Genomic DNA, 7,500 nt, shown 5'->3' on the forward strand with positions numbered 1-7,500 from the left:
ATTCAGTAAATGCAGAACTGAACACACACAATCACAGATCATATTCCCGCTACTACTGCAGTCATCCGTCATTTAAAGAAAAAAAACAACAACATTTGGGTTCAGAATGAAAAAGTAGTTTAAGAAAACAAACAAATAAAATAAAGCCGATCTGGCTTCAATCTAAAACACCTGAATTCACATCCCCCGTCTTCTTTTTCTCCAAACAAGTGGCGCTCTCAGAGTCTCCCCGCTCGTTTTAATATCCTCGCTAGACTTGGCGCTGTGCTCACCACTGAAGGATGGCACCTGCAACAGCAATGAACTCGTTACACAACACTGCTGAAGTTACAAGGTTGTCTCCCGCTGCACTACTGCTGGGTGCTGAATTAGGTCAGTGTCCTGTCTCCTCCTCACATGTCGGCCTGAGGGTGAAATCACCACGGAAGATGGTTTATGCAGAGCGGTGAGGAAACTGCTGTTGGAGAATCAGACAGAGCAAAGTTTGCATTGTTTTCATGTACTAAAGAAGTGTTTCACTGGTAGAAACCGGCTGATTCATTCAGTGATGAGACTAAATGATCACGTAGCATATTAGGTGAGTGCTCCTTACAGTATAGATATAGTTATTGAAGTCTCAGTACTCACACTGACAAACAGGCTTCAGTAAAAAAAAAACTAAAAAAAACCCTCAGAGGCCAACACTAAGAGTGCCGGAGGATGTTGAGTGACAGCCTGGCTATTTAGTAGGTGACCAATGCTTATCCTGAGTCTTAGGTACTGAGCCCTTCCTCTTAGGCCTCTAAATGAACAAGGATCTGCTTACACATTGATCTCCAATACACAGGCTCTAATTCAATCTGGATTCTGGATCAGGAAGCCATATGCTGTCAGGAGTAAATAAATACAATGAGAAAAAGCGACATGCAAACAAAAAGCTAGAAAGATAAAAAAAAAAAAAAAAAAAAAAAAAAAAAAAAAAAAAAAAAAAGCTTGAAACATCCATTTGGAGGGTACTTTGATTAAATGGTGAGATGCCTAAAGACAAGTTTTTTTTTTCTTTGTCTGCTTCTTCCCTCTCATCCGCGCCTGGCGTCAGATCACAGAGCTCCAAATATGGGATTCTTCCATTTTTGTGGCGAGTCCTGCTCAGTTTTTATTCCTGATCACTTCTCTGCACCATCAGATAGCATTCAGAACACAACCACATGTGTCGACCCTGTTTCAAATCTTTCAGTCTTATTACCCCCAAAAAGGGTCCTTTACTTCCTGCTCCTCTGAGCGGCAGTGGGAGCGGAGGATCTGTCTCGTGTAGTATTTCTCCCTTGAGTCTTTGTGAAGATGGTTTATCTGGTTCCAGCAGAGCAGGTTCTAATAGAGAGGAAGCTGAAGGCCAAACACACTTAGGCTTTAAAAGGCTGAGGCCATGTGGAAACGGCCTATATAACCACAGGAGGCTCTTAGGATCCGCCGGGCCGCGCCAGTAAATGACAGAACAGTTAGATAGAGGACAGCCTGTCGACTCTGACGAGCAGCAGAGAACATTATTGTCAGAGACTCATTCTGAGAGCTACAGTCTGAGACATGAACTGACAGACTAGGATAAGAACGGGATGACGAGGCAGAGCTTTAGCTATCATTACAAAACAACACAAAAAGTGGACAACAGTCCAGAAAAAGGTGCTCTATTGTAGAAACAGGTTCATGTCCATCTTTCTCCTGCATAAAGTGGTTAAATCAAATTAAAGTGATAGTCTGAGTTACTTCTTTTGACGAGCTCGTCCCATCTGAGCCAGTAAGCCTTTGACGGAGGTATAATGCCCAGTGCTGACTCTTCTTGAAAACTATTTTCAGCACCACAGATGTCGTGCTGCACAGCACTGACAGCACTAAATGAAATTACTGACACCGTCATCTAACGTGACCCAGACACTGAAGTACATGTGTGACATTTTTGCTGTGGCGCTGAGCTCATATCCGCTGCTCCACTTATTGTTTTCATATCACTGCGGGGAAGAGAAACTTGGATGCCCCAACTCTGTGAGGACCTTAAACACAGCACAAACTCTGTAGGTCAAGATCACCCCTCTGTAGAGAGACCCCACAGCACGGGAAGCACACACTCACACAAACTCGCACATTCAGGAACATATGCACAGACACATCTTTCTCTACACACAATAAGCAAGTCACGACACACAGGAAATCACCCAGAGATAGAGGAGAGGAAATTAGAAACACCCTCCCAGCATCCCCAGTGAAAACATTTGCAACTCTGGAGCAGAAGAATCTCAGTGGAAGGATCGGCAGCAAACGGAAAACACATCCCTTTGTTTTAAAAACCTGATACCTCTCCAAATGAAATCTTCCTGTGCCTGCGCCAGACGGGACACTGTGTTTCCTAAGTGGCCGGTCAGATGAACAGAAGGTCCACAGAGCAACCCCCCCCCCCCCCCCACCGACCCACTGTTAACCTCCTGCTCCCCTTTCTTCTTCACATCTTCCAGTATTTTCTGTTTGGTCCAAAAACACATTTGGACTGGTAGCTGTAAGAGTGTGAATGAGCATGATTGATGTGTGTACCTGAAGATGACTGTGTGCAGATGTGTCCTGTGGTGTATGGATGTACACACATTAAGTTTTGGCTGCAGCTTTCCTTCTTGATGTCCATGAGAGAAACACTGAAGCCTGATGCTTCCTGACAACAGATAGGCCGGTCTCACCCACATGCCACCGCAAGCAATAAGCTCGCGGCCTGGCACGGCCGCGGAGCCAGGCAGCCGGCCATCCCTGTGGCCCTGCATTCCTCTCTTCTAACACTGCTTACAGAAGCTGACAAGCTCTGGAGGTCTCCCTGACCGAGGTGGAAATCTGCAAAAATAAACGCTTTAGGTGACATGAAGGCTTTGTTTGTTTCTGCTGGCTCAGCTGTTTGTGTTAGCGCGGTGGGTTAATTGCGACTTTGATCGCTGCGTTTATTGATCCAGCAACGGCCTTAGGAGTGTGTCTGGCCTGGCCCGCCTCGCCTCGTCCCACCCCCGATCTCAAACAATCACCCCTCCACCTCCACCACCCCAGCAGGGTGAGCCGGTACAGATGGGGTGTGAGGGGTGCCCACGCCGGACTAAGGCTGCCGGTGGTTGTCTGATGAGATGGCTGATGTTCAGGATGAATAGAGCAGGACAGCTCACGTCAGGGGAGACAGACTGCCTGTTAATTGGGAATGGGGTAAATTGCCTGGAATCAACAGGTCTGAAGGGCATTTGGGTTATACAGGACTCATGGTATAGCTGAGAACTTGGACTGAAGCCAGCTGGACTAATGTTGGTCTTGATTTATCTACAGTAGTGGTGTGGCCAGACAATCCTGCCTCGGGCTAGCTGAAGAGAGTGGAGGTGGCTGTGATTATGTTATGCAGTATGTAATACAGGCCAACTTGGATCCGATGGTGATGGACTACAGATGAAAAGAGGTTTTATTGGCTAACTCTGGCAAATTTTCACCACTACTGATTTATGCGGTGTGACCAGATGAAGTAGGCCAAACAGGCTGTTCTAAACCCCGGCCGATCTGATCTGACCTGTGTTTGGCACGCCTCCTTCCTCTGTCCCAGGACAAAGGGTGGATGCACGCTCTAAAAATGTAACCAGATTTACCTCCAAACGAGCTGTCCAAGACACGTCCGGACGATCAGGGTAGAATCTGCATCACTTTTCTGTCACAGTTTTAAAACATCTTGCGAGCAATTGCAGCTTCTGTGATAATTTTGCACTTAAGAAATGCTCCAGTGTGTCAGAGGTTTTTTATCCCAATGAAATCAGTTCCAGGTCTCTGAAGAGGTTACAGACACCAGAGAATCCCGGTAAGCACTTTTCCAGCGCAGCCCGGTCACAAGGTCAAATATGTGTGTGAGTCAATAATGGCTGTGAGGTCATCAGTGCATCGACACAGCAGCAGAGGATGGAGTGGGATCCTGGCCACACAGGCACATCAACACGCCCGGCAACATGTGCACGTGCGCAAACCGTGTTCTCACCGGGTAAACAGCTAATGACACGTCTACTGTTGCACTGATGGGTCTTGATTTAGATCAATGATACCGGAGAGGATGAGTGTCTAATCAGAGGAGAATGTACATCCTTTCTCTCTTTCATATTCCCAACAGCTCCGTTGGATCCCTCTCTGTTTTTCCTTCTCTCCTTCCCTGATTCATTTCTCCCAACATGCTCTCTGTAGAGCAGCAGAGACTCGTTCTGCCCTCAGCAGTGACCCCTCTGTTTGTTTGCACTCAGCCAATCAGTACTTAGCTTTCTATTAGACAGCAAGCTATCATGAAACGAGGCTTTTCCTGTGCACTCCATTCACTATTTTGCTACTTCGCAGTTTCAGCCTGATGAAAGAAGTTTGGCAGAATGCAACATGGTATAATTCAAATTTATGATAATGTAAGGGAAACTAGATTCCTTACGTTATTTATTGTGATATATACAGTAAAATATATGGATGCCAGTCAGAGTGTTTTCTTATGGGACCTCTGAGGGAACACAGTGAGCAGGTAGCTTTAATGTACGAGGGTGATTACACGTTTCTGTTTTAATATAATGTTTCTTTTTTTATTACATCTGTTTTATTCTAAAGGATACCGCACCTGTTTGTTTGTAAACAAGCACACTTTCACAAAGCTGTTTACATCAAAGTTTATCATAATAAATGTAAATTCATGATTTAGATAGCATCTCTCAGGGTTTGTAAGACAACAGAGTTTAAAAGGTGTCAATTTATTACCACTATCCAAACAGAAACATGTTTTAAGTTGCCCAAAATTAAAGCTGTAATTACAAATGATTTGGAGATTATGGGATGTGACAGACAGGGAGGTGTTGAATGGAGGGACGATGGGATGGAGGGAGGGGGGCAGAGGATGAAGTAATGTGCCTGCACACGGCGCTCCAGCCGGGGGTCAGATCCTGTTCATGGAAACCATCTGGCCAGCTCGATGGGAGCCACACCAAACACACACTGCTCATGATTCTTCTTTCTATATCTTTCCTCCTTCTGCCCGTTCCTTCTCATTCCTCCCTGCTTTCCAACCCTCTCCTTTCCATCACTTTACCTTTTCTACCCCACTGCTTTTTCTCCTCTTTCTCTCTCAAAAATATCCTACTCATTAATGCATGGCAGCTGCAGGGAGCAGTGTTACTTCATTTTTCCATGGCAACGGCCTCTCTGTTTCAGCAGATCCCATTTCAGTTTTGGTAGCAACGTGCTGCTTTGCCAGCGCTGAACACATTCATGTGTTAAATAGAAGGAATTATTTCAAAATTCTTGAAATAGAATCACCATCCTGATCATTTGCAATTATTATCAGAGCCCGGAGAGATCATGGGTGTCCTCGGGGAGAGCAGGGTGGAGAGGGGGAGATGACGGGATGAAAAGGGGTGAAAGGGTGAGTGGTGGGGGAGAGCAGTAGACAGGAAATAAGCGGGAGGGGGGGGGGGGGGCGGAGGACAATTGGGACAGAGAGAGACTTGAGAGTTAAGAAAACACAAGGCAGCGTGAGGAGACGTACTATAAGGAAGGAGTAACAGAGCACGAGGAGGACATAGAGCCGAGGTCCAGGCCTGAAGGCAAGAGGCCATCTGAAGATGTTCCAGGCCACTCAGGCCAAATGTGAACGACTTCTGCAACAACACCACCTACACATGTTATAGCCTGGCATGAAGCTGAGCTGCCTCTTCGTGGGAAACACGCAGTTCCTCAGGGCGTCCATGACAAAGATGACCTGAGCTGTTCGTAACGTCAAGCCACTCCAGCACCTCGGAGCGGAGGGCTCAGTGTGGATGATCTGTTCCTCTGACGTCACATCCCGGTGCAACGCTGTGACAAAGACTCTGGCTCTTTCTCTCTGAGTGAATGAATGACTGGGAGCTGTCTCTGTCCGAGCAGTGATTGGTGCTGTATATGTGTAAACCCCATTCGTCTTCGAGCCAGCCAGCTTGTCTGCTTTCAATATTAGCTGCCCATCTGTCTTCATCATTGACAGTTCCTTGAGAAAATTGAAGGAAGTTCTTTGATGGCTTTCAATTAATTATGAATAATGTTTTGGCGTTTTTCTCTGCATGTCGTGTCGAGTGTTCCTACTGAGGCGACAGAAGAAGCGCTTCTTCCAAAAGGAGACAGAAACGTGCTGCATGTCACGTCAAAGACGAAGTGGGGCTCCGGATCCTCTGATGTGTGGTGGAAGCAGTCAGCCCCAGAGAGAGCGTGACACTCATGGATTCAGATAATAATCTGTGCCCTAACCACGCATGACAGGACATCACTAGGAATCTATGCTAACTATATCTGGCATTGAAAAAGACAAGTAAAGACTGATTTTAGAGCAGAAAGCTACAAATAGAAGCAGAGCATGTTCGGCTTTTTCCAGCTGCTATTCTGGTTTTATACTTTGAGTGGGATGTGTCTAAGACATTACATAAGCTGTATTCAAGTACAGACTCACTCTGTAATGAGATGCACAGTGCAGTGGAACAGAACTGCTTGCACAGAAGTTCTGGTGTTTCTAGATGTTCGATAAGAGATGATGCAGCAAAGAATCAAGAATTTCCTCGATGTACACAGCTTTGCACCAACACAAGACCTCTACGTCCTTCTGCTGTGAATGTGTAGGAAAGAATCTATGTCACTGTGACCAAGCATCATTTCAGACCAGTACTGAGATTTACAGAATCACAAGCTATCACATCTCCCTATTGTGTAGAAACAGTCTGAAGTGGTCTCAGCAGCAGTAGAATAATGAACCCGTTCTGTGACTTTGTACCAGTCTCATTAAACCAACTTCTCTCTCCTCCTCTTGTTCCTCTCTCTTCTGTAAAAAAGACGGAAAGAAAAGCCCCGCATGCTAACTTGGGCACATGTGCAGCAGAAGTGTGAGCCATTAGGTATTCTGTTTACACCACACTGAAATAAATGGAGTGGTTTAAGTTTGGGGATATCCAAGACCCGGGGTACCAGCTGTCAGGTTATTCGGTTTGGTTGGCTTCCACTCCCATGTCAACAGGACCGAGTGTTTCCTAATTACTGCTGCAGTACATGGTGTGGTCCCGGTCGCACAGCCGAAGGGGACAGAGGAAAGTGGAGGCAATGACGGGCTCAGCAAACTATTAGAGGGTTGAGTTAACTTTGGTGGAAGTACTGTAAACAGCTCAGTGGACTGACATGGGACCAGCGTACTGGAGCACTGTTCCAGCTCACATGTGCCTTCTTTCATGTTTGACTGACGTCAGTTTGTGGTCCGGCAGTAAGAATTAACATGACTTAAGAATGCTTGTTGGACTCTCGTTGGTTATTGTTTACATGCACGAAGAAACCGGACTAGAAGCTGAACTCCAATAAACAATGATTCAGCTGTGAATGAGTCCACATTACCAAGAATAAACCCACTTCTGTGCACCTGTGACCACCTGCCTGCACATACAACAGTCCCCCTGTAAAAAGATATCAAAAGGGGATCGTGATCAT

At 46.0% G+C, this 7,500-nt stretch overlaps 1 protein-coding gene across 1 annotated transcript in view; it reads right to left on the reverse strand.

Annotated features, from left to right (window-relative positions):
• LOC138635076 (intermembrane lipid transfer protein VPS13B-like) overlaps window positions 1-7,500 on the reverse strand; it is a 317,362-nt gene that overhangs the window by 169,833 nt on the left and 140,029 nt on the right.

The sequence above is a fragment of the Brachyistius frenatus genome, unplaced genomic scaffold (assembly GCF_029030835.1).
Source record: "Brachyistius frenatus isolate BFR_SWC_R1_liver_20210118 unplaced genomic scaffold, ASM2903083v1 Contig_289, whole genome shotgun sequence".
Taxonomy (NCBI): Eukaryota; Metazoa; Chordata; class Actinopteri; family Embiotocidae; genus Brachyistius; species Brachyistius frenatus.